Source organism: Coregonus clupeaformis, chromosome 10 (assembly GCF_020615455.1).
Source record: "Coregonus clupeaformis isolate EN_2021a chromosome 10, ASM2061545v1, whole genome shotgun sequence".
Classification (NCBI taxonomy): domain Eukaryota; kingdom Metazoa; phylum Chordata; class Actinopteri; order Salmoniformes; family Salmonidae; genus Coregonus; species Coregonus clupeaformis.
Window position 1 is genome coordinate 14,368,157 of NC_059201.1, and position 27,800 is coordinate 14,395,956.

Consider the following 27,800-nt stretch of genomic DNA (forward strand, 5'->3'; position numbering starts at 1 on the left):
CATCTGTGTGTGTTTTCCCCACCAGAGACAGTGTGGTCTGCTCTGCTCTCCCATGGGCTTGTAGGGTGTAGAACATTTGCACCGACAGATATAATCACCCTCAGTGTGTCATCTCTTCCTTCTCTCTCTAATCTACAGTATCTCTCTCTCTCTCTCTCTCTCTCTCTCTCTCTCTCTCTCTCTTTTCTTTTTCAGCCCCCAAACGTTCCCTCCCTGTCAAATAAACACTGAGTGTACAAAACATTAGGAACACCTTCCTAGTATTGAGTTGCACCCCCTTTTGCCCTCAGAACAGCCTCAGTTTGTTGGGGCATGGACTCAAAAGCGTTCCACAGGGATGCTGGCCAATGTTGATGCCACCAATGCTTCCCACAGTTGTGTCAAGTTGGCTGGATGTCCTTTGGGTGGTGGACCATTCTTGATACACACAGGAAATGGTTGATCGTGAAAAACCCAGCAGCGTCGCAGTTCTTGACACAAACCGGTGTGCCTGGCACCTACTACCATACCCTGTTCAAAGGCATTTAAATATTTTGTCTTGCCCATTCACCCTCTGAATGGCACACATACACAATCCATGTCTCAATTGTCTCAAGGCTTAAAAATCCTTCTTTAACCTGTCACCTCCCCTTCATCTACAGTCGTGGTCAAATGTTTTGAGAATGACACAAATACTAATTTTCACAAAGTCTGCTGCCTCAGTTTTGATGATGGCAATTTGCATATACTCCAGAATGTCATGAAGAGTGATCAGATGAATTGCAATTAATTGCAAAGTTGCCATAAAAATGAACTTAATCCCCAAAAAACATTTCCACTGCATTTCAGCCCTGCCACAAAAGGACCAGCTGCCATCATGTCAGTGATTCTCTCGTTAACACAGGTGAGAATGTTGACAAGGCTGGAGATCACTCTGTCATGCTGATTGAGTTAGAATAACAGACTGGAAGCTTTAAAAGGAGGGTGGTGCTTGAAATCATTGTTCTTCCTCTGTTAACCATGGTTACCTGCAAGGAAACACGTGCCGTCATCATTGCTTTGCACAAAAAGGGCTTCACAGGCAAGGATATTGCTGCTAGTAAGATTGCACCTAAATCAACCATTTATCGGATCATCAAGAACTTCAAGGAGAGAGGTTCAATTGTTGTGAAGAAGGCGTCAGGGCGCACAAGAAAGTCCAGCAAGTGCGAGGACCGGCTCCATGCAAGATCTCACCTTGTGGAGTTGCAATGATCATGAGAACGGTGAGGAATCAGCCCAGAACTACACGGGAGGATCTTGTCAATGATCTCAAGACAGCTGGGACCATAGTCACCAAGAAAACAATTGGTAACACACTACGCCGTGAAGGACTGAAATCCTGCAGCACCCGCAAGGTCCCCCTGATCAAGAAAGCACATATACAGGGCCGTCTGAAGTTTGCCAATGAACATCTGAATGATTCAGAGGAGAACTGGGTGAAAGTGTTGTGGTCAGATGAGACCAAAATGGAGCTCTTTGGCATCAACTCAACTCGCCATGTTTGGGGAGGAGGAATGCTGCCTATGACCCCAAGAACACCATCCCCACCGTCAAACATGGAGGTGGAAACATTACGCTTTGGGGGTGTTTTTCTGCTAAGGGGACAGGACAACTTCACCGCATCAAAGGGACGATGGACGGGGCCATGTACCGTCAAATCTTGGGTGAGAACCTCCTTCCCTCAGCCAGGGTATTGAAAATGGGTCGTGGATGGGTATTCCAGCATGACAATGACCCAAAACACACAGCCAAGGCAACAAAGGAGTGGCTCAGAAGAGGCACATTAAGGTCCTGGAGTGGCCTAGCCAGTCTCCAGACCTTAATCCCATAGAAAATCTGTGGAGGGGGCTGAAGGTTCGAGGTGCCAAACGTCAGCCTCGAAACCTTAATGACTTGGAGAACATCAGCAAAGAGGAGGGGACAAAATCCCTCCTGAGATGTGTACAAACCTGGTGGCCAACTACAAGAAACGTTTGACCTCTGTGATTGCCAACAAGGGTTTTGCCACCAAGTACTAAGTCATGTTTTGCAGAGGGGTCAAATACTTATTTCCCTCATTAAAATGCAAATCAATTTATAACATTTTTGACATGCGTTTTTCTGGATTTTTGTTGTTATTCTGTCTCTCACTGTTCAAATAAACCTACCATTAAAATTATAGACTGATCATGTCTTTGTCAGTGGGCAAACGTACAAAATCAGCAGGGGATCAAATACTTTTTTCCCTCACTGTATATGGTACTCTTAATACCCAAATTCATATTGTTAAGTTCAAAAGAATACAAGATAAAAATTGCCTGACACCATTCAAACCAATGAGGGTTCGGAACTTCAAAGCCAATTATCTCTGAATTTTTTTGCAGACAGAACCGTATAGTCCAAAAATCTCACCTTTTCACCTCTAAGCTAAGGACAGTGGTAATGCATTAGCCATCACCTGTCTGAAAGAATATATCCCCCGCCCGGTATAAAACTTTGCCTGAGCCGCTAGTGCCTAATGAATCATCTAAATGCATCATTTTGTGTCATATTTTCTGAATCCTAATATTAGCAGCAAAGCTGGTTGGAGGCATGTGATATTGACAGCAGCTTGACAATGAGACAGGCAGATGCCATTAGGCAGGTGTCACTGCTTGTGTTATTGCCACTCTGCAGCAGTGGAAATGTTGAAGGGAAAATAGAACAGATGTTTTTTGGAGCCAAGAGGATATCGGAGAGGCAGAGAGAAGCCAAGATGTGCACAGTCCTTGGCTCTGGGCTCAGATATGCATGTGTGTGAAAGGCTGGGTACTGATTTAAATGTAACGTTTGAACACATCAAAAAGACAGGGCGGTGGCCTCCCGAGTGGCGCAGCAGTCTAAGACACTGCATCACAGTGCTAGAGGTGTCACTACAGACCCGGGTTCGATCCCGTGCTGTGTCGCAGCCGGCCACGACCAGGAGACCCATGAGGCGGCGCACAATTGGCCCAGTGTCATCTGGGTTAGGGGAGGGTTTGGCTGGCCGGGATTGCCTTGTCCCATCGCACTCTAGCGACTCCTTGTGGCGGGCCGGGCGCATGCACGCTGACTTTGGTCACCAGTTGTACGGTGTTTCCTCCGACACATTGGTGCAGCTGGCTTCCGGGTTAAGCGAGCAGTGTGTCAAGAAGCAGTGCGGCTTGGCAGGGTCGTGTTTCTGAGGAAGGACGCTTGGCTCTCGACCTTCACCTCTCCCGAGTCCGTTTGGGAGTTGCAGCGATGGGACAAGACTGGAACCACCAATTTGGATATCACGAAAAAAGGGGTGAAAAGTACACAATACAAATAACAAGACAGGGCGACCACTGATGAGTTTGGGCTGACTGTAGGCAGGACTTTCTGTTAAAAATCTAATTTAAACACACTGACCAAGCTATAGCTGACAGTTTAGGCTTATTTCTTGATCGCATTGAGTCGGGCAGATGGTTAATATGTTAATAGTGTCTCTCTAATCAGTCCGGGGCGAATCCGAACTTCCACTGAGTCATGCTCTGATGTCAATGTGGAAATTAGGGTTCACCCCACTGGTTTCTTTCTAGTGTCGGTCGCCAGACTCAGGATGCTCCACAAGCTGTGTCAGAGATACAGCGGCTGTGAGAAGGATATATATTTTTAATCAGTCGTAGAGCATGTTTACAGTAAGGACAGAGGAAGGTAGCAGAGCATGTTTACAGTAAGGACAGAGGAAGGTAGCAGAGCATGTTTACAGTAAGGATAGAGGAAGGTAGCAGAGCATGTTTACAGTAAGGACAGAGGAAGGTAGCAGAGCATGTTTACAGTAAGGACAGAGGAAGGTAGCAGAGCATGTTTACAGTAAGGACAGAGGAAGGTAGCAGAGCATGTTTACAGTAAGGACAGAGGAAGGTAGCAGAGCATGTTTACAGTAAGGACAGAGGAAGGTAGCAGAGCATGTTTACAGTAAGGACAGAGGAAGGTAGCAGAGCATGTTTACAGTAAGGACAGAGGAAGGTAGCAGAGCATGTTTACAGTAAGGACAGAGGGAAGGTAGCAGAGCATGTTTACAGTAAGGACAGAGGGAAGGTAGCAGAGCATGTTTACAGTAAGGACAGAGGAAGGTAGCAGAGCATGTTTACAGTAAGGACAGAGGAAGGTAGCAGAGCATGTTTACAGTAAGGATAGAGGAAGGTAGCAGAGCATGTTTACAGTAAGGATAGAGGAAGGTAGCAGAGCATGTTTACAGTAAGGACAGAGGAAGGTAGCAGAGCATGTTTACAGTAAGGATAGAGGAAGGTAGCAGAGCATGTTTACAGTAAGGACAGAGGAAGGTAGCAGAGCATGTTTACAGTAAGGATAGAGGAAGGTAGCAGAGCATGTTTACAGTAAGGACAGAGGAAGGTAGCAGAGCATGTTTACAGTAAGGACAGAGGGGAAGGTAGCAGAACATGTTTACAGTAAGGACAGAGGAAGGTAGCAGAGCATGTTTACAGTAAGGACAGAGGAAGGTAGCAGAGCATGTTTACAGTAAGGATAGAGGAAGGTAGCAGAGCATGTTTACAGTAAGGATAGAGGAAGGTAGCAGAGCATGTTTACAGTAAGGATAGAGGAAGGTAGCAGAGCATGTTTACAGTAAGGATAGAGGAAGGTAGCAGAGCATGTTTACAGTAAGGATAGAGGAAGGTAGCAGAGCATGTTTACAGTAAGGATAGAGGAAGGTAGCAGAGCATGTTTACAGTAAGGATAGAGGAAGGTAGAGAGCATGTTTACAGTAAGGACAGAGGAAGGTAGCAGAGCATGTTTACAGTAAGGATAGAGGAAGGTAGCAGAGCATGTTTACAGTAAGGATAGAGAAGGCCTTAGACAAAATCTGCTGACACACTGGGGAAGTGTAGGCTAGGTTAGGTACTGTGCTGTAGGCATACAGTGTAATGAACTGGGAGTATGTCCAGCTGAGGTGAGAAACAGGGAGGGTTGTGTGTTTATGTCGCGTGTCCCTGTGTGAGTGCTTCTGGGAGTTTTGGCGGTTTAAAGGACAAATACCTAGTAGGGAATTACTCGTGTGTGTAATAATTATCATCCCCAATCTCCTCTTTCTGTTCTCTCTCAATTCAATTCAATTTAAGGGCTTTATTGGCATGGGAAACGTGTGTTAACATTGCCAAAGCAAGTGAAGTAGATAGTAAACTAAAGTGAAATAAACAATAAATATTAACAGTAAACATTACACTCAAAAGTTCCAAAAGAATAAAGACATTTCAAATGTCATATTATGTATATATACAGTGTTGTAACAATGTGCAAATAGTTAAAGTACAAATGGGAAAATAAATAAACATAAATATGGGTTGTATTTACAATGGTGTTTGTTCTTCACTGGTTGCCCTTTTCTTGTTGCAACAGGTCACAAATCTTGCAGCTGTGATGGCACACTGTGGTATTTCACCCAGTAGATAAGGGAGTTTATCAAAATTGTTTTTGAATTCTTTGTGTATCTGTGTAATCTGAGGGAAATATGTGTCTCTAATATGGTCATACATTTTGGCAGGAGGTTAGGAAGTGCAGCTCAGTTTCCACCTCATTTTGTGGGCAGTGTGCACATAGCCTGTCTTCTCTTGAGAGCCAGGTCTGCCTACGGCGGCCTTTCTCAATAGCAATGCTATGCTCACTGAGTCTGTACATAGTCAACGCTTTCCTTAAGTTTGGGTCAGTCACAGTGGTCAGGTATTCTGCCACTGTGTACTCTGTTTAGGGCCAAATAGCATTCCTAGTTTGTTAGTTTTTTGTTAATTCTTTCCAATGTGTCAGTAATTCTCTTTTTCTTTTCTCATGATTTGGTTGGGTCTAAATGTGTTGTTGTCCTGGGGCTCTGTGGGGTCTGTTTGTGTTTGTGAACAGAGCCCCAGGACCAGCTTGCTTAGGGGACTCTTCTCAAGTTCATCTCTCTGTAGGTAATGGCTTTGTTATGGAAGATTTGGGAATCGCTTCCTTTTAAGTGGTTATATAATTTAACGGCTCTTTTCTGGATTTTGATCATTAGCGGGTATTTGCCTAATTCTGATCTGCATGCATTATTTGGTGTTTTTCATTGTACACAGATGATATTTTTGCAGAATTCTGCTACAGAGTCTCAATTTGGTGTTTGTCCCATCTCTCTACTCCCCCCCCCCACCCCCTCCACTTCTCTTCCTTTGAACACTCCATCTTACATACCATCTCAGCACCCAGCCCAGAGCAATGCCCATTTCTGTGTCTGTGTTGTGTCCGTTATTAAAACCGAGGATAGTGGTGTGAGAAATAACCCAGAGAGATCAGCCTGCCTGTCTGTCAACTATGTTGTTGTTTAGTGGTTATAAAGTATGTTCTGTACAATGGGCTACATCAGACCCGGGGGTGCATTCAGAAAGTATTCATACCCCTTGACTTTTTTCCACATTTTGTTACGTTACAGCCTTATTCTAAAAGGAATGAAATAGTTTTTCCCCCTCATCAATCTACACACAGATACTCTATAATGACAAAGCAAAAACTGGTTTTTAGAATTTTTGTTAATGTATAAAATAAAAACTGAAATATCACATTTACATACAGAATTCAGACCCTTTACTCAGTACTTTTTGAAGCACCTTTGGCAGCCTCGAGTCTTCTTGGGTATGACTCTACAAGCTTGGCACACCTGTACTTGGGAGTTTCTCCCATTCTTCTCTGCAGATCCTCTCAAGCTCTGTCAGGTTGGATTGGGAGCGTCGCTGCACAGCTATTTTCAGGTCTCTCCAGCGATGTTCGATCAAGTCCGGCCTCTGGTTGGGCCACTCAAGGACATTCCGAGACTTGTCCCGAAGCCACTCCTGCGTTGTCTTGGCTGTGTGCTTAGGGTTGTTGTCCTGTTGGAAGGTGAACCTTCGCCCCAGTCTGAGGTCCTGAGCGCTCTGGAGCAGGTTTTCATCAAGGATCTCTCTGTACTTTGCTCCGTTCCTCCTTCCCTCGATCCTGACTAGTCTCCCAGTCCCTGTATGCTGAAAAACATCCCCACAGCATGATGCTGCCACCACCATGCTTCACCGTAGGGATGGTGCAAGGTTTCCTCCCGACGTGATGCTTGACATTCCAGGCCAAAGAGTTCAATCTTGGTTTCGTCAGATCAGAGAATCTTGTTTCTCATGGTCTGAGAGTCTTTAGTGCCTTTTGGCAAACTCTAAGTGGGCTGTCATTTGCCTTTTACTGAGGAGTGGCTTCCGTCTGGCCACTCACCATAAAGGCTGATTGGTAGAGTGCTGCAGAGATGGTTGTCCTTCTGGAGGTTCTTCCCATCTCCACATAGGGTTTCTGGAGCTCTGTCAGAGTGACCATCGGGTTCTTGGTCACCTCCTGACCAAGGCCCTTCTCCCCCGATTGCTCAGTTTGGCGGGCGGCCAGCTCTCTTAGGGAAGAGTCTTTGTGGTTCCAAACTTCCTCCATTTAACAATGATGGCCACTGTGTTCTTGGGGACCTTCAATGCTGCAACTTTTTTGGTACCCTTCCCCAGATCTGTGCCTCGACAGAATCCTGTTTTGGAGCTCTACGAGACAATTCCTTGACCTCATGGCTTGGTTTTTGCTGTGACATTTACTGTCAACTGTGGGACCTTATATAGACAGGTGTGTGCCTTTCAAATCATGTCCAATCAATTGAATTTAACACAGGTGGACTCCAATCAAGTTGTAGAAACATCTCAAGGATGATCAATGGAAACAGGATGCACCTGAGCTCAATTTCGAGTCTCATAGCAAAGGGTCTGATTACTTATGTAAATAAGTTATTTCTGTTTTTTATTTGTTATAAATTTGCAACAATTTCTAAAACCAGTTTTTGCTTCGTCATTATGGGGGTATTGTGTGTAGATTGATGAGGAAAAAATTTATTTAATCAATTTTAGAATAAGGCTGTAACGTAACAAAATGTGGAAAAAGAGAAGGGGTCTGAATACTTTCCCGAATGCACTGTATACACCACACACAAGGAAGGTAACAACTACAATAATACCCTGCCTTTATGTCACCTGCTGCCCTGTCCTACCAAGGTCACCATGGTGATGATAACATCCTGATAAAGGCGTAAAGAAACACACCCCCTATTTAGGCGAGGTGCTGGCTAACGGAGTAGAACACTTGGAAAGAAAGAAAAGCCTCACACTCTAGGAGCTCAGATGCAATAATTTAATATCTAATAAGTTGACAGACAAGCTGTCTTCATCAGGGTATAATGACAAACACTGCGGGTCACTAGTTTATATAGTGTCAGGACACACGCAGGTGTCTGTAATCATGGCCGGGTGTGGCCTAATAGCATTGGCCAATTCACAGATATAAACAACATACAAAAAACATGGATAGCATATGATCATAGATACTTGGCTACTAGGCCCACAACATTTACAATGAATAGCAAAATCACAAGAATGGCTTCAAATCAAAGTCTCACGTTGAGACCGAAGGGGCAAGGGTCTTTAAATTAAAGATCCAGGCAGCCTCTCGTTTAACAATAAGTTGTTGAGGTCACCCCCTCTCCTAGGGAGGGTGACCTTGTTCGATGTCGATATAACGTAGGGAAGAAAATGCAGTGGTTCGCTTCCAAAAAGTGGGCAGCGATGGGTATGTTCCAGTTAAGCAGATTATTACTTTTTAATTTGCGCTTTGTTTTACCCACATCATTTTTACCACAAGGACAAGTTATAAGATAAATAACTGCCTTGTGGATGCATAACACCTTGATTTGGGATCTGTTTCCCCTGTTTGGGGTGTTTGAAGGATCTACATTTGTGGGTGCCATTGCATTGAGCGCAGCCATTACACTTGTAGTTTCCATCCGGTAGAGGCGCAAATAGACGTTGTGCAGGGATATTTAGGAGGTGGTAAATCAGGGGTTTAACAATTGATCTCTGAGGTTTCTTCCCAACGAGAATATTTAAAGACCCTTGCTCCCTTCGGTCTCAACGTAGACTTTGATTTGAAGCCATTCTTGTGATTTTGCTATTCATTGTAAATGTTGTGGGCCTATGTAGCCAAGTATCAAAGATCATATGCTATCCAGGTTTTTTGTATGTTGTTTTTATCTTGTGAATTGGCCAATGCTATTAGGCCACACTCGCCAAGTGATTACAGACACCTGCGTGTGTCCTTTGACACTATATAAACTAGTGACCCTCAGTGTTTGTCATTATACCCTGATGAAGACAGCTGTGTCTGTCAACGTTGGTTATTAGGATGTTAATTTGCATCTGAGCTCCTAGGGTGTGTGGGGCTTTCCTTTTCTTTTTCAGATGATAACATCCGACCTTAATTTTTGATTTTAATGAACGTTTCACTTCTGCTCATATTAAATTTTTGTAATATGATAATCCATAGTGAATGGATTCTGAGTTGATGAGTTTAGGTAATCCAGGATAACAGTGGAATGGAGGCTCCAGTGGCTGCATCTACAGGATGTGAGTAGGACATATGCTGTGGCCATCACCCTGGCCTTTACGAGAACCCTTTGTACAGAGAGGGAAGACCTTGTACAGTATAGGTCTATATGCTGCCAATATCATCATTTGCCCTTGTGGGGTATAGATCTATATGCAGCACTAATAATAACATTAGTACCCATGTCGAAGGGTTGCGGGTCTGGAAAGCGTACCCAGCATTTGTTTGTTAATGTAATGAGTCTTCCTGTCTATCTCTCGTTCCAGTACGATACCTGTTGAAATTGAAGAACGTCAGTCCAGATCTGTGAACGAAGACGGTCTCACAGCCTGCACCAGGTGAGTGTCCTCTGGAGAGTCACTGGACCCCTGGAGAGTCTGCATTAATAAGGCCGTGATTCAGTCATTGTCGATGGTGTCTTTCCACATTGTGCTCTCAGTAAAGGTCAGTATATACACAGGCGTCATACACAGGCCTCTGGGTAGCAAGTCCCGTCATACAGTAGGTCCAAACTCACACTGTTCTCCCCAGTGCTCTCCCCTGTCTCTCTAAACTCTACACTGTTCTCCCCAGTGTCTCCCCCTGTCTCTCTAAACTCCACTGTTCTCCCCAGTGTCTCCCCTGTCTCTCTAAACTCACACTGTTTCTCCCCAGTGTCTCCCCTTGTCTCTCTAAACTCACACTGTTCTCCCCAGTGTCTCCCTTGTCTCTCAAGCTCACACTGTTCTCCCCAGTGTCTCCCCTGTCTCTCTAAACTCACACTGTTCTCCCCCAGTGTCTCCCTGTCTCTCTAAACTCACACTGTTCTCCCCCAGTGTCTCCCCCTGTCTCTCTAAACTCCCACTGTTCTCCCCAGTGTCTCCCTCTGAAGGCCAGGAAGATTCCAGACACTGCTCTGATACACAGATACATCAACACAGTGGAGAGATGTCTATGTCAATCTGCCAGTTTGTAATGTTTGATGGAGCTAGAAAACTATTTTTACCCCCTTCAGCTGTCTGTCTGTCTGTCTGCTGTGTCTCGCTCTACTCTCTCTAACACCAGATGTAATCTGCACTCTGGACTGATCATCCCAACACCAGATAATCTGCACTCTGGACTGATCATCCCAACACCAGATTTAACATTGAGACCTTTAGCTGGGGTTTGGTAGGGATATAGGAGCCACTGTGAAAGGAACAACAATGTAAAAAACAAAAGGCCACCAGAAGGGGCTCAGGCTATAAAACTGTATATGTTCTGAGTCAGTCCAAAGAAAAAGACAGATAACAGTAACACCCCGAAGATGACCACACTTCAACAATTTAGAGATAATTGAAATGATTTAAAACCAAAAGCTGACGATTGAACATGTGGTCTTTGCTCGAGCTTGCTTTTTTTGGTGCGTGTGGCACCTTCCTTTGTGCAGGTTTGTAGTAGCATATGTAGAGGGTGTGTATGTGTGTGTGTGTGTGTGTGTGTGTGTGTGATGTGTGTGTGTATGTGTGTGTGTATGTATGTGTGGGGGGGGGGGGGGGGGGGGGGGGTGTGTATGTGTGTTCTATGCATGGAGGCTGTGAGCAGACCAGGCAGTGTGTGGGTTTTGTTCGAAGTTGTTTCGGGCGATGCTGTGGTACCTGGTTGTGGTGGGCTTAGGTGCGTGCGTGTGTGTGTGGGTTGGTTCTTAAAACAGCCTGACACCCCCATGAGGGAGGATCTTCCTTGTTTTGCTATCCTTGATGGGGATTTTAGGTCCCAAACTAAAGATAGTAAAACAAGGAAGGATCTTCCCCACATGTTGCAGACATTTCCCACGTCCCCCATGAGGACAAAGGCTATTTCAAGCTTAGGGGTTAGGTTTACAATTGGAGTTAGGGGTAAGGTTATGGTAAGGGTTCGTGCTGGTTTAGGGTTAGGGGTTAGGGGGATTTTGAGATGGAAATTAATTTTAGGTCCGCGGAATGGCCCCCCGCTTCTCTCCTCTCTCCCCCCAGCCCGCTCTCTCTCTCATCCCCTAGCCCCCTGCCCATCTATCCTCTCAGACCGCTCTATCCTCTCTCCCAGCCCCCGGCCCGCTCTCTCCTCATCCCCAGCCCCGCACTATCCCCCCCCCCCGAACCCCCGCACAATCCCTCTCCCCAGCCCCGCCTCTATCCCCTCCCCAGACCCGCCCCCCGCTTCTCATCTATACCCCAGCCCCCCCTCCCCAGCCTCAGCCCCGCTCTCTCCCTCCCCTGCCCCGTCTATCCTCTCTCTGCGGCTTCTCTCCTCTCTCCCAGCCCCCAGCCCGCTCTCTCATCATCCCCCAGCCCAGTCTCTCGCTCTTCCACCCCCTCCCCCAGCCCCAGCCCCGCTCTCTCCCCAGAGCTCTCTTCCTCCCCCAGCCCCGCTCCTCCTCTCCCCCAGCCCCCAGCCTCTCTCCTCTCTCCCCTGTGCTCTCCTCCTCTCAGCGCCCAGCCTGCTCTCTCCTCTCTCCTCTCCTCCCAGCCCCCAGCCCCGCTCTCTCCTCTCTCCCCCAGCCCCCGGCCGCGCTCTCTCCTCTCTCCCCCAGCCCCAGCGTCTCTCCTCTCTCCCCCAGGCGCAGTCCTCTCCCTCTCCTCTCTTCCCCAGCCCGCAGCCCCGCTCTCTCCTCTTCCCCAGCGCTCTCTCCCTCTCTCCTCTCTCCCCAGCCCCGCTCTCTCTCTCGCTGCTCTCCCCCAGCCCGCAGCCCCGCTCTCCTCTCTCTCTCTCCCCAGCCCCCAGCCCCCGCTCTCTCCTCCTCTCCCCCAGCCGGCGCTCTCTCCTCTCTCCCCCAGCCGCGTTCTCTCCTCTCTCCCCCCAGCGCCCAGCCTTGCTCTCTCCTCTCCTCCTCCCTCCTCCCCCAGCCCCCAGTCAGGGCCCAGTAACACAGCCAGGGTTGGTAATCATAATCAGCCTCTTTGTAGTGGGTAGGGCTTCAATGTCTAAATACTTTGCATGGGGAGTTATGAAGGACACATTATTTCCTTCCCAGGTTCGTTCATTGTCTTAGTGCTGGGAGAGGGCTACAGCGGGGGAGGCAGGCTACAGGAGAATTACAGGGGAAGGCTAGGGAGATTAGCCCTAAAAGCTAGCGTGGCTCAAATATGTGGGTTTAAAGAGGGTTCTTATGGTAATACTAACGGTGGGCTAGCAAAGCTGTTATCCAGATAAGGGTCAATTATTTTGACATGGACACAGTTGGGTTTGTCTGTGCTTAGCTCACAAACGGCAGATTTTGAATTAGACTTTAAGAGTTTATCTAATCATGAGAATACAAAATGCAACATTTCCATTGTAAACCATGTTAAGCTACACATTTCCATCCAGTTACCAGGGCTGTATTACTGGTAGGCCTACTCATGTATTTGACGTTACTGTTTCCACTAGTATTTACCTGGTATTGATAGGAAATAGTGTGGTAACAATAGTTACTTCCTGTTACTTTCAGTTTAAAAAGAAAAGTTTTTCCACCTTGTAGCTATGACTTACGTTATTTCACCTAGCCTTACCGACACTTCTGTCGCTTTGTCTCTGCTGTCAGACAGTTCTCTCACACACACACACACACACACACACACAGGATACACACACACACACACACACACACACACACACACACACACACACACACACACATACACACACACACACACACACACACACAGATACACACACACACAGAACACACACACACACACGGATACACAGACACACACAGCATACACAGACACAGGAAGTACAGAAATACGCACCACCACCTCTACTACAATGTGTCATACTGTTGTTCTGCTTCTCAAGGCCGATAAGGAAGTTATTAATAGTCTCTCTCTCTCAGACAGACAGACAGACATGAAGAAGGGGAATATCCCCCTGAGAACACACTGAACTCTAGTCTAGCTCCATAACCGTAGAGTTATGTTTTATATACCTCACATGTATTGTCTTTTATATATAATATCTCTGGTTCTCTGCTCTTTGTCTATCTTCTGTCTCTGTAATTGTCTCTGTACAGCCTGGCACAATGACACATCTCCATGACGTTAGCTAGCTCCAGTTATGTCCGATGGAGAAAACTGCTGTTTAGAACGCATTGGCTTTCATGGAAGATCTCTGTTCGTAATCCCCATATTCCTCTCTGTCTGTCTTCGTCGAGCTGAGCTGGGAGATAGTTTTTGTTCTGTGTCAGTTTCAGTACATCCTGCGCTTCAGAACTGACCCAACCCACTCAGTAGTGGAGAAGTCAGAAGGTCCCATCGCTGTGATGCTTCATGTGTTCTTAACTCATCTCTGTGGAACACACGGTTTTATAAAGACGTTTTTATATTAGAGTTGAGATTCAGAGCAACTGTCTCATAGACTTTAAAGGGTCTAGTTACATCACGGCACACAGCTCACTTATAGTCAAATGTATACCTTTTTCTTAAAACAATCTGTTGTAAAACTCCTTATGTGTACAATGAATTTCTCTGAGACCAAATGCTGCAGATACTCCTGGCCTTTTCTCACTAGAGCATTCTCTCTCTCTCTCTCTCTCTCTCTCTCTCTCTCTCTCTCTCTCTCCTCTCCCTCTCTCTCTCTCTCTCTCTCTCTCTCCCTCTCTCTCTCCTCTCTCTCTCTCTCTCCCTCTCCTCTCTCCCCTCTCCCTCTCCTCTCCCCCTCTCTCTCTCTCTCTCTCTCTCTCTCTCTCTCTCTCTCTCTCTCTCTCTCTCTCTCTCTCTCTCTCTCTCTCTCTCTCTCTCTCTCTCTCTCTCTGTCTCTCTCTCTCTCTCTCTGTCTCTTCTCTCTCTCTGTCTCTGTCTCTCTGTCTCTGTCTCTCTGTCTCTCTGTCTCTCCGTCTCTGATCTCTCTGTCTCTCTGTCTCTCTCTCTCTCTCTCTCTCTCTCTCCTCTCTCTCTTTAGTGCTGTATTGATAACTATGAGGAGATGGTAAAGATAATGTTGAATCGTGGAGCCAGTGTAAACGCCAAGGACAACGAACTGTGGACGCTGCGCTACACGCTGCTGCCACTTGTGGACATGCAGGACTGGTCAAGGTCCTCATACAACAGTAAGAGACTGGCTCTGATACTGGCTCTGTATTCTATTATCTCACAAAGTTGAATAATTACTAATAGCTGATTACATATAACATTTCAGCTGTCCATCTATATGTTCTTGCGTTTGTTTATTTATGTCAGATCTACAGGTAAATGCCAAAATAAAGGAAACACCAACATAGTGCCTAATATGGCGTTGAGCCGCCAGCATAGCTTCAGTGCACCTTGGCATAGTGTCTGGAACTCTATTGGAGGGATGCGACACCCTTTTTCCACGAGAAATTACATCATTTGGTGTTTTGTTGATGGGTGGTGGGAAACTCTGTCTCAGACACCGCTCCAGAATCTCCCATAAGTGTTGAATTGGGTTGAGGTCGGTGACTGAGCAACCTGATTCTCATAGTTTCACTTGAAATCTGCCGTAATTGGATGAACGTCAATTTTTTTACCCATTCTAATTATGCGTGGTTACAGGGTTCAAAGAAAGAAACGACTCAAAGGGTTAAGATTTGATGTTAATTCAAGGTGGTTAAGGTTAGGGCGATGGTTTGGGGAAGGCTTAAAACAAAATAATTAAAAACAATGCGACTGTTTCCATTAAGTATCATCAGGACTCTCCTGCATGCTAGAGAATTTGTGAAGCCGTGGACTAAGCAGCGCTCTGGAGCCCAGTGCTGTGCCATTGCATGTTTTGGTGAGCGCCGACGAAGGCATATATCCACGTCCTCAGGACCTTTTCAAATCGATGGCTCTTTCAAATGTGACCAGCCTGAACCGAGAGACACATACACACCCTTTAAACCCCCATACTCCTTTGAGACTCCATCTATCAAAGTCACTGAGATCTCTTCTTCTAGCCATGGTAACCAAAATAATGGTCAATGCTATTCCGGGGATTCTTGGGATGATCCCTACCCTAAACCCTACCCTAACTATAATATCTCAATAACGAAAAGCATATTTTTTTTAGGACAAATCACTGCTCAAAGCTAAACCTAATTTAGATCTATTTTGAATAAAGTTGAGGAGACTAAACTGCTGAGTGTAACCCTAGATAGCAAGCTGTCATGGTCAAAACATATAGACTCAATGGTTGCAAAAAATGGGAAGAGGTCTGTCCATTATAGGGCATTGCTCTGCCTTCTTGACATCTCATTCGACCAGACAGTAGTTTTGTCGCAACTGGACTACTGCCCAGCTGTGTGGTCATGTGCAGCAAAAAAGGGACATGGGTAGATTGCAGTTGATCCAGAACAAAGCAGCAGGTATCGCACTTAGATGTACACTGAGGGCAAGTGTCGGGTAACATACATGTCAGTCTCTCCTGGCTCAAAGTTGAAGAGAGATTGGCAACTGGTCATTCTTATACATGATCACAAGCTGTTTTTAATTGCTTAATTAACTCAGGAACCACACCTGTGTGGAAGCACCTGCTTTCAATATACTTTGTATCCCTCATTTACTCAAGGGTTTCCTTTATTTTGGCAGTTACCTGTACATTATCTGGTCAAAGTCCTCATCAGCTCTATATACATTTGTTTCTGTTAATTCTGTAATCTTTTAAAATGTATGACACTTCAGCATGTGTATGTGATTCCTTTGGAAATGGAACCCACAACCTTGGGGTTGGTAGCAGCATGCTCTTACCAACTGAGCCACGCTCATATTTATCTCTTATGTTACCCAGTGGAGCGGATCTGTTGGCGGTGGAACTCTGATGGCAACATGCCCTATGACCTGTGTGAAGACGACCCCACACTGGACATCATCGGACCGCCATGGCCAACAGAGGTGAGCAACACATTTATTTATTTATTCTTTAGTGAGTCCAATTGAGGTAGGAATCTCTTTCTCAAGGGGAACCCTGACACTGGTCTGAAGCCATCATGGTTGACTGAACCATCACTACCTTTGACACTTCATCTAAATGAACAATACTATTGTTGCGCTTCACGTTTGTGCGTATCTACACCTAGGCCTTCTTATTTGAAGCAACACCTCTAATCCAGTTGTTTGAATATGTAAGTTAGAATTTGGTCCACAAATGTACCCACATTTCTATTATATGTAAACGTATTTGATTAGTGAACGCCATAATGTAGTTGTTTTGTTAGATACTTCTCCCTATTAGCTGAAATCTTATTTTTCAAAGCCATTTTAGCCAGTTGTTCGGTCCAAACAAGCATTGAATTATGGGAATTTGTCGAGCTATACAGACGTTGCTTCTCACAAAATTTCTAAACCCAGAGACTTCAGGAACGCCTGTGAAACAGACCAATCAGACCAGACCTGGGGTTTGGGAAGTCAATGAGAGAAGTGAAACATTCTTCCTTAGTTGTTAATTTTCTTAATGCTGGAAAGAACCGACATGAAAGAAAAAAATAACAAAAAGCGAGGACAGTTTATGTTGACAAGATAGTGTGAACAGGGCCGTCTCAGTGTGGCTGGCTGACTGACTGACTGACTGACTGTCTGTCTCTGTTTGCCTGCCTAACTGACTGACATCACTTCCTGTACGTTTGATTGACAGGCATCACCCAGGAGATGATCAACCCGAGACCCGGGCGTCTGTAGAGAGGAGGATGATGGGAGATATCCAGGAGCTGCTGACAGAGGGAGAGGGACGTCAACCACCACGATTCACAGGAGCTCACGCTGGTGAGTTTATAATATAATTAAGCAATAAGGCCCGAGGGGCCAATACAGTGCATTCGGAAAGTATTCAGACCCCTTCACTTTCTTTGGTTACGTTACAGCCTTATTCTAAAATGGATTAAATAAAAAATGTTCCCTCTTCAATCTACCACACAATCCCCATAATACGTTTTTTAGAAATGTTTGCAAATTTGAGCTCAGGTGCATCCTGTTTCCATTGTCCATCCTTGAGAAATTCAATTGATTGGACATGATTTGAAAAGGCACACACCTGTCTATATAAGGTCTCACAGTTGACAGTGCATGTCAGAGCAAAAACCAAGCCATGAGGTCGAAGGAATTGTCCGTAGAGTTCCCGAGACAGGATTGTGTCGAGGCACAGATCTGGGGAAGGGTACCAAAAATGTCTGCAGCATTGAAAGTCCCCAAGAACACAGTGGCCTCCATCATTCTTAAATGTAAGAAGTTTGGATCCACCAAGACTATTCATAGAGCTGGCCACCCGGCAAACTGAGCAATCGGGGAGAAGGGCCTTGGTCAGAGAGGTCTGTGGAGATGGGAGAACCTTCCAGAAGTACAAAATGTACAGAATGCACTGTATGCCATGGCTAAGGACTGTTCTTATGCACAACGTAACATGTGCCTGGATGCAGCACTTAGCCATGGTATATTGGCTATTTACTACAAACCCCTGAGGGGCCTTATTGCTATTATAAACTGGTTACCAACGTAATTAGATATGGTATGCAGTTTGACATAACAAGGCTGTCAGCCAATCAGCATTCAGGACTCGAACCACACAGTTTATAATATAAATATACCTACAAACTATAGGGAGGGAGAGGACATCAACAAGGAGCTACTCTGGTGAGAGGGACACAGTCCCCGGAGTACAAACACAAACTTTATTGTCCCTTTGTCTTGGACATTGACAAATCATATAGCATGTACAAGGGATCTGAGGCGCCACCACTTCTGTGTGATGCATTTCCGTCTCAAGATTGGGGCTCATGATATCATAAATTGGTTGCAAGGATTTGTCACAATCTAAAACAAACGCAATTGGATCAAAATGGGTAAGGTACATCACATGATACTACCCCAAAATAACTTTAGTAAGCTTCAAAATTTACTCCCAAATGCCGTGATTGAAGAAGATTGTCATCCAGCTTTATGCTCTCTGTTAATCTGTCAAAGTAGAGCAACACAGAGAAAATCTAGACCTTTGGCAGGGAGGGACATTCAACTGGTATTATGGCCGTTCCAAATGGCACCCTATTTCCTATATAGTGCACTTTATAGGGTGCTATTTGGGCAGAATATGTTATATAAGATAAATCTGTGTTAGTCTTCCAATACAGTTTGCAGAGATTCATTATGTGACCTGCTTTTTGCTCTAGTAGGAGCTGAAAGGAATGTCAAAGAAGTCATGTGATCTGAAAAGAAAACGGTTGAATAAGAGTTGACGGGTCAAAGGTCATATAACCAATCAATGGCCACACAACATGGACTACTATTAATGCATCTAGGGGAGGGAGGGAGGGAGGGAGGGAGGGAGAGAGGGAGAGAGGGAGAGAGGGAGAGAGGGAGAGAGGGAGAGAGGGAGAGAGGGAGAGAGAGAATTTCACCCAGCCGTAATCTTTAAGGCTCATCCTCACTTTAAAAAGGCAGCCATCCAGTACTCCTAGAATTGAGCTGTTTTGAAAATATTCAATATATTATTTTACTCTATCCAATTTATTTTAGTATTACCATGACATCTGGCAGTGATTCATTCAGATTCCTGTATGGCTTTTTCTTGGCCCTGAAACAAGGTCATTTGATCTTTGCAATAAAGATGACAAGATTACTTCAATCAAGAAGAGAGCATACATACACTACCAGTCAAAAGGTTTGGACACACCTACCATTCAAGTGTGTTTCTTTATTTTTACTATTTTCTACATTGTAGAATAATAGTGAAGACATCGAAACTATGAAATAACACATATGGAATCATGTAGTTACCAAAAAAGTGTTAAACAAATCAAAATATATTTGAGATTCTAAAAAACCACCCTTTGCCTTGATGACAGCTTTACACACTCTTGGCATTCTCTCAACCAGCTTCATAAGGTAGTCACCTGGAATGCATTAAAATTAACAGGTGTACATTGTTAAAAGTTAATTTGTGGAATTTCTTTCCTTCTTAATGCGTTTGAGCCAATCACTTGTGTTGTGACAAGGTAGGGGTGGTATACAGAAGATAGCCCTATTGGGTAAAAGACCAAGTCCATATTATGGCAAGAACAGCACAAATAAGCAAAGAGAAACGACAGTCCATCATTACTTTAAGACATGAAGGTCATTCAATCTGGAGCATTTCAATAACTTTTAAAGTTTCTTAAGTGCAGTTGCAAAACCATCAAGCGCTATGATGAAACTGGCTCTCATGAGGACCGCAACAGGAATGGAAGACCCAGAGTTACCTCTGCTGCAGAGGATAAGTTCATTAGATTTACCAGCCTCAGAAATTGCAGCCCAAATAAATGCTTCACAGAGTTCAAGTAACAGACACATCTCAACATCAACTGTTCAGAGAAGACTGCGTGAATCAGGCCTTCATGGTCGAATTGCTGCAAAGAAACCACTACTAAAGGACACCAATAAGAAGAAGAGACTTGCTTGGGCCAAGAAACACGAGCAATGGACATTAGACTGGTGGAGATCTGTCCTTTGGTCTGATGAGTCCAAATGTGAGATTTTTGGTTCCAACCGCTGTGTCTTTGTGAGACGCAGAGTAGGTGAACGGATGATCTCGGCATGTGTGGTTCCCACCGTAAAGCATGGAGGAGGAGGTGTGATGGTGTGGGGATGCTTTTGCTGGTGACAATGTTGGTTATTACCATGGTTACCACAGCATTCTGCAGCAATACTCCATCCCATCTGGTTTGCTGTTAGTGGGACTATCATTTGTTTTTCAATAGGACAATGACCCAACACACCTCCAGGCTGTGTAAGGGCTATTTCACCAAGAAGGAGAGTGATGGAGTGCTGCATCAGATGACCTGGCCTCCACAATCCCTCCGACCTCAACCCAATTGAGATGGGTTGGGATGAGTTGGACCGCAGAGTGAAGGAAAAGCAGCCAACAAGTGCTCAGCATATGTGGGAACTCCTTCAAGACTGTTGGAAAAGCATTCCAGGTGAAGCTGGTTGAGAGAATGCCAAGAGTGTGCAAAGCTGTCATCAAGGCAAAGGGTGGCATTTTTAAGAATCTCAAATCTCAAATATACTGTTTAAATAGCCTTCACTGGCACATTAGAGGCTGCTGCTGCCTATTGAAATCACTGGCCACTTGAAGAAATGGAACACTAGTCACTTTAATAATGTTTACATATCTTGCACTACTCATCTCATATGTATATACTGCATTCTATTCTATAATATTCTACTGTATCTTAGTCCATGCCGCTCTGTCATTGCTTGTCCATATAGGTATATATTCTTAAATCCCATTCCTTACTTTTTTGTGTGTATTGGGTATATGTTGTGAAATTGTTATTACTGCACTGTCGGAGCTAAAAGCACAAGCATTTGGCTACACCCGCTATAACATCTGCTAAACACGTGTATGTGACAAATAACATTTGATTTGATTTGATTGCAGAGGTCTTGAAAAGAAGGGTCAACACTGCAAATATTGACTCTTTGCATAAATGTAATGTAATTGTCAATAAAAGCCTTTGACACTTATGGAATGCTTGTAATTATACTTCAGTATACCATAGTAACATCTGACAAAAATATCTAAAAACACTGAAGCAGCAAACTTTGTGAAGACCAATACTTGTGTCATTCTCAAAACTTTTGACCACGACTGTACATGATTCCATATGTGTTATTTCATAGTTTTGATGTCTTCACTATTATTCTAGTAAGAATAAAGAAAAACCCTTGAATGAGTAGGTGTGTCCAAACTTTTGACTGGTACTGTAAATCAACATACATTTTGCACCAGAGTTAGCTTCCAGCCTGGTAGATCGATTTCTGAGGATACCAGGACAGGTAATGACACAAAGGGATCCCAAGAAGGCACTAGATACATAAATAAGAGGTAGGGAATCCCTTGGAAATAAAACTATTTGTTAAAGTAGCTAACGCTCTATACCCTCCAATTCAAATCTGGACCTGGAAGCCAGTTCCACTGATTTTTTTAACCCCCTTCTTCCCCACTAACCAGGGACCGATTTTAACCTGGGACACCAGGTGGTTACAATGAATGATCAGGTAGAAGAGAGAACCAGCAGTGGACCTGGTAGGGTGAGATTTGCAGCTGTAAAGTGACTGTTCCATCGGCCTCCTCTCCTGTCCCCCATGCAGCTCCACATCGCAGCAGCTAACGGCTACATCCAGGCTGCAGAGCTGCTGCTGGAGGGAGGAGCCAGGATGGACCTGAGAGACACTGACGGATGGCAGCCGCTCCACGCTGCAGCCTGCTGGGGTCAGGTGAGGACACTAGTGACCACACAGACAGACACCACACACACACACACACCCTCCCTCCCACACACACACACACACACACACCTGAGAGACACTGACGGATGGCAGCCGCTCCACGCTGCAGCCTGCTGGGGTCAGGTGAGGACACTAGTGACCACACGGACACACACACACACACAGACACCACACACACCCTCTCCCTCCCACACACACGCACACGCCTGAGAGACACTGACGGATGGCAGCCGCTCCACGCTGCAGCCTGCTGGGGTCAGGTGAGGAAACACACACGGGAGTACACACCCACTGGTGCTCAAGGTGACGACACACACAGGTCAGACACTGACACACACACACACACACACACACACACACACACACACACACAGGTCAGAACCAACAAGGACAGACACAGACACACAGATGCATACAAATAAACAGACACGCCCACTCTCTACACATGTAACTGAGGACTTGGTGGACTGATATTCTTTAGGTTAGGTTTTAGGTGTTCTCTCCCGTGTGCTGGTAAGGACACCGATGACAACACAGGATTACGGTCTGGTTTAATGACGCTGAAGATTCACAGTACGGCCATGGAACAGCACAGTGTAGGTAGTGCAAGGCTTAGGGCAATTTAAGGCTTTGATTGACAGCTTGTGTGTGTGTGTGTGTGTGGTCTGCAAGTAAAGAGAGAACTAAAGATACAGTACAATAGTGAATGACAGATATACATAATACAATCTCTAATTCACTATACTATAAACATTATGCATGTAACAGTAACATGGATATAATGGCTTAATGCTATACAAGACAATACAGCGTCATACAACGTGACTCCACTAATTAGAGATCAAAGGGGTGCAGCTGGGCAGGAACATTTAGTCCATCAGAGGCACACTGTGGTGAGAATGTCCTCCTGGGAGAGGGGGTGAATGTCATTGATGGAAGCTGCTGTGATCGAACAGTCCAAACTACTAGGGAGTCAGCTGGCAGGACACTAGGGGAAAGGGGCACCTGACTACTTAGCTATAGGGGCATTAGGGACATCTGAATGACTGGGGAGCTAAGGGCAGGGCACCTGGGCTGACTAATGGCTAATGGCATGAAGCTGGCTGACAGGTCCTACTACATGGTCCAACCGGTCTCCGGCAACTGACTATCAGAGTCTGGTGAGGCTACCAGCCAGGGATCTGTAGTAGGGGCAGACTTGTCATGGGAAACAGTCTCTGGGGCTGAGACAGTCAAGGGAGCGCTCTGGGCTCCGTTGGCAGGATCTGGCTTGTCCCCTACAGCAGGGCCAGGTACAGTGAGGGAAAAAAGTATTTGATCCCCTGCTGATTTTGTACGTTTGCCCACTGACAAATAAATGATCAGTCTATAATTTTAATGGTAGGTTTATTTGAACAGTGAGAGACAGAATATCAACAAAAAAATCCAGAAAACGCATGTCAAAAAATGTTATAAATTGATTAGCATTTTAACGAGGGAAATAAGTATTTGACCCTCTGCAAAACATTACTTTGTACTTGGTGGCAAAACCCTTGTTGGCAATCACAGAGGTCAGACGTTTCTTGTAGTTGGCCACCAGGTTTGCACACATCTCAGGAGGGATTTTTGTCCCACTCCTCTTTACAGATCTTCTCCAAGTCATTAAGGTTTCGAGGCTGACGTTTGGCAACTCGAACCTTCAGCTCCCTCCACAGATTTTCTATGGGATTAAGGTCTGGAGACTGGCTAGGCCGCTCCAGGACCGTAATGTGCTTCTTCTTGAGCCACTCCTTTGTTGCCTTGGCCGTGTGTTTTGGGTCATTGTCATGCTGGAATACCCATCCACGACCCATTTTCAATGCCCTGGCTGAGGGAAGGAGGTTCTCACCCAAGATTTGACGGTACATGGCTCCGTCCATCGTCCCTTTGATGCGGTGAAGTTGTCCTGTCCCCTTAGCAGAAAAACACCCCCAAAGCATAATGTTTCCACCTCCATGTTTGACTGTGGGGATGGTGTTCTTGGGGTCATAGGCAGCATTCCTCCTCCTCCAAACACGGCGAGTCGAGTTGATGCCAAAGAGCTCGATTTTGGTCTCATCTAACCACAACACTTTCACCCAGTTCTCCTCTGAATCATTCAGATGTTCATTGGCAAACTTCAGACGGCCCTGTATATGTGCTTTCTTGAGCAGGGGGACCTTGAGGGCGCTGCAGGATTTCAGTCCTTCACGGCGTAGTGTGTTACCAATTGTTTTCTTGGTGACTATGGTCCCAGCTGCCTTGAAATCATTGACAAGTTCCTCCCCGTGTAGTTCTGGGCTGATTCCTCACCGTTCTCATGATCATTGCAACGCCATGAGGTGAGATCTTGCATGGAGCCCCAGGCCGAGGGAGATCGACAGTTCTTTGTGTTTCTTCCATTTGCGAATAATCACACCAACTGTTGTCACCTTCTCACCAAGCTGCTTGGCAATGGTCTTGTAGCCCATTCCAGCCTTGTGTAGGTCTACAATCTTATCCCTGACATCCTTGGAGAGCTCTTTGGTCTTGGCCATGGTGGAGAGTTTGGAATCTGATTGATTGATTGCTTCTGTGGACAGGTGTCTTTTATACAGTAACAAGCTGAGATTAGGAGCACTCCCTTTAAGAGTGTGCTCCTAATCTCAGCTCATTACCTGTATAAAAGACACCTGGGAGCCAGACATCTTTCTGATTGAGAGGGGTTCAAATACTTATTTCCCTCATTGAAATGCAAATCAATTCATAAAATTTTTGACATGTGTTTTTCTGGATTTTTTTGTTGTTATTCTGTCTCTCACTGTTCAAATAAACCTACCATTAAAATTATAGACTGATCATGTCTTTGTCAGTGGGCAAACGTACAAAATCAGCAGGGGATCAAATACTTTTTTCCCTCACTGTAGCTCTAAGGGGGAGGCTCCCAACCGGATCATGCAAGGACCTCAGACGAGGGGACACTGAGTACTCGGGTCAGAGGCCAGATCTGAGATGATGACCGGGCTGAGTTGAGGTCTCACAGATGGGCTCTCCAGAGAAGGCATCAGGAGCTCCCCAGGCAGGGTGTGACTGTGGACCCTTGGCTAGAGCTGCGGAGGGTTCTTGACGACTGGCAGGCGGGGGGCCCCCCGACTAGCGGAGGCTGCAGGGCAGAGGACTGAAGGGCCCAGAAGTAAGGATCGAGCTCTGGCCTCTCAGGAGGTGTCGACGAGGAGCAGGCTGAGGCTCCCACATAGGATCGGAGAGGACCTTGCTGGCGAGGATGGGACCTCAGGGCAGAGGCTTAAGTGGCCCCCGTGGAGGAAGGGGACCTCAGGGTGGAGGTTGAAGTGGCCCCCAAGGAGGAAGCCATGGTAGGCTCCCACTCTGGACCAGGTGGGCGGTCTCCAACGGAGCTGGGCTTGTCTCTTTGTGCTGAGGTAAGTGGGAACTGCAGTGCATGGGCAGATGGTGTCTGGAAGCCAGGGCCAAGTGGAAGGCCCATGGCTGGAGAGGAACTGGGCTCCTCATCAGGAGCAGGTGGGGGGCTTGTCGTTGGGTTCTAGTGAAGCATCCCCAAACTGGAACAGAGTTGACTGTTAGCTTAGAGCAGGTGGTGGCCCCTGGGCTGCGGCAGAGAGGGAAATGGCTGATGATCTGCATCAACAGTGATCTGTGGCCCTGTGGCTGCAACATGACAGCACTCCTTTGCAGGCGGAGGTGACCTGAAGACCGGGCCAGGTTGTACCTTAGGGCCAGGTCTAGGTGGGCTGCCCGGGCCAGGAGGCAGCAGGTCTTCGATGACAGAGGCAGGCTGGGCCTCTGGTGGTGGAGAACGCTGCCCTTGTTGAGTGGCAGGCGGTGAGTCTGACCTGACAGGAGTAGCTGTTGGCTACTGCTGGCTGAAGCTCTGTAGTTGGAGCAGCTTGAAGAGTCGAGTGCTGATTTAACTTCGGCTCTGTAGCAGGAGCGGGTGGCGACTCTGGAACAGCGGCTGGTTGCTGATGAGTCCCCAGCGGGGGACAGACTGGAACACCTTGTCAGGAACAGGCTGGAGACCCATGCTGAGGGGAAACTGACAACCAGTGGCAGGGACGGGTAGACACAACCTGGCACCATTAGTGGGCTGGTAGTCCACACCGGGAGTGTCTTGGAGCTGACCGGTAGGTATGTCTCTTAGCTGGAGAACTGGTGGAGGAGGAGCCTCCTAACAGGTGGGGTGAGCCCTGGTGCTGAGGAAACTCATAGCTTCTGAAAAAGGTTATTGGTAGCATCACTGTAGACTTGAAGTGTCACTGATGACACGTCAGCAGTGACTCGTCACTAACTGGAGGCCACGGTGGGGGAATCAGGCCAATCACTGTTGTCATACTGTCCATGACAAGCCTTATTCTCTTCATTGGGTGATGGCTCAGCAGGCCTCTGACGCGGACTGTGGTGGTGCCAGCAGAACTCTGTAGAGGCTGGCTTATCGGAGAGAGACTAGCTATAGACTGGGGGTGAGCTGTGACAGCATGGAGAATCTCTGCGAAGCTGTACTATCTCATGTAGCTGAGTGAGAATGACCTGCATGGCTCGCTGGGACTGACGCAGCTGGGCTCTCTCTCTTGGTGGATGTACTGTCTCACTAACTCGTACTCTCTAGGTCGCTTCCTGTGGTCCCAGTGACTGTTGTAGACCGTGGACAGACCTCGATGCGCTGACTCTTGTCTCTGCTTACTGTGGCTCATCCTTCTGCTCTCTGGTCAGATGAGGGTTTAGGACGGACCTGTACTCTCTGAAGGTCTCCCACTCATCTGGAGTTGTGTCCCATCTGGCCTGGCTGGAGAGGAAGGGACTGGCTGGAGTGAGGGGTGTCATCTTGGCAGCTCCCTCCATGCGAGGCTGAAGGTCGTCTTCTTGTCCATGTACATACTGCGCTGTTCTAATGTGACTTGATGTGTCCTTACCAGCACATGGTAGAGAACACATCCAGTAAAACCTAACCTAAAGAATATACAGTCCACCAAGTCCTCAGTTACAGCACATGATCGTGGATAGCCGTGTAAATGCTGATAGATACTCTCTATTGTTCCAGATGCATGTAGCAGAGCTGCTGGTTTCTCACGGTGCCAGTCTCAATGCCAAGACCTTCTTAGAGGAGACTCCCATTGGTAAGTCTGCCCCAACCCTAAACCCTACCTACGTACATAACCCTAACCCTACCTACATAACCCTAACCCTACATAACATTACCTACATAACCCTAACCCTACCTACATAACCCTAACCCTACATAACATTACCTACATAACCCTACCTACATAACTCTAACCCTACCTACATAACCCTACCTACATAACCCTAACCCTACCTACATAACCCTACCTACATAACCCTAACCCTACCTACAATGCAAATAGTCTGGGTAGCCATTTGATTAGATGTTCAGGAGTCTTATGGCTTGGGGGTAGAAGCTGTTTAGAAGCATCTTGGACCTAGACTTGGCAGTGAGCAGTGAGAACAGTCTATGACTAGGGTGGCTGGAGTCTTTGACAATTTTTAGAGCCTTCCTCTGACATAACCCTACCTACATAACCCTACCTACATAACCCTAACCCTGCCTACATAACCCTAACCCTACCTACATAACCCTAACCCTACCTACATAACCCTAACCCCTACCTACATAACCCTAACCCTACCTGCCTACAGAACCCTAACCCTACCTGCCTACAGAACCCTACCTAGATAACCCTAACCCTACCTACATAACCCTAACCCTACCTACAGTGGGGAGAACAAGTATTTGATACACTGCCGATTTTGCAGGTTTTCCTACTTACAAAGCATGTAGAGGTCTGTAATTTTTATCATAAGTACACTTCAACTGTGAGAGACGGAATCTAAAACAAAAATCCAGAAAATCACATTGTATGATTTTAAAGTAATTAATTTGCATTTTATTGCATGACATAAGTATTTGATCACCTACCAACCAGTAAGAATTCCGGCTCTCACAGACCTGTTAGTTTTTCTTTAAGAAGCCCTCCTGTTCTCCACTCATTACCTGTATTAACTGCACCTGTTTGAACTCGTTAACTGTATAAAAGACATCTGTCCACACACTCAATCAAACAGACTCCAACCTCTCCACAATGGCCAAGACCAGAGAGCTGTGTAAGGACATCAGGGATAAAACTGTAGACCTGCACAAGGCTGGGATGGGCTACA

At 46.1% G+C, this 27,800-nt stretch overlaps 1 pseudogene; it reads left to right on the top strand.

The window, feature by feature from the left end:
- Positions 1 to 27,289, top strand: part of LOC123491647 — an 87,818-nt pseudogene extending 60,529 nt beyond the window's left edge.
- Positions 27,290 to 27,800: the final 511 nt, after the last annotated feature.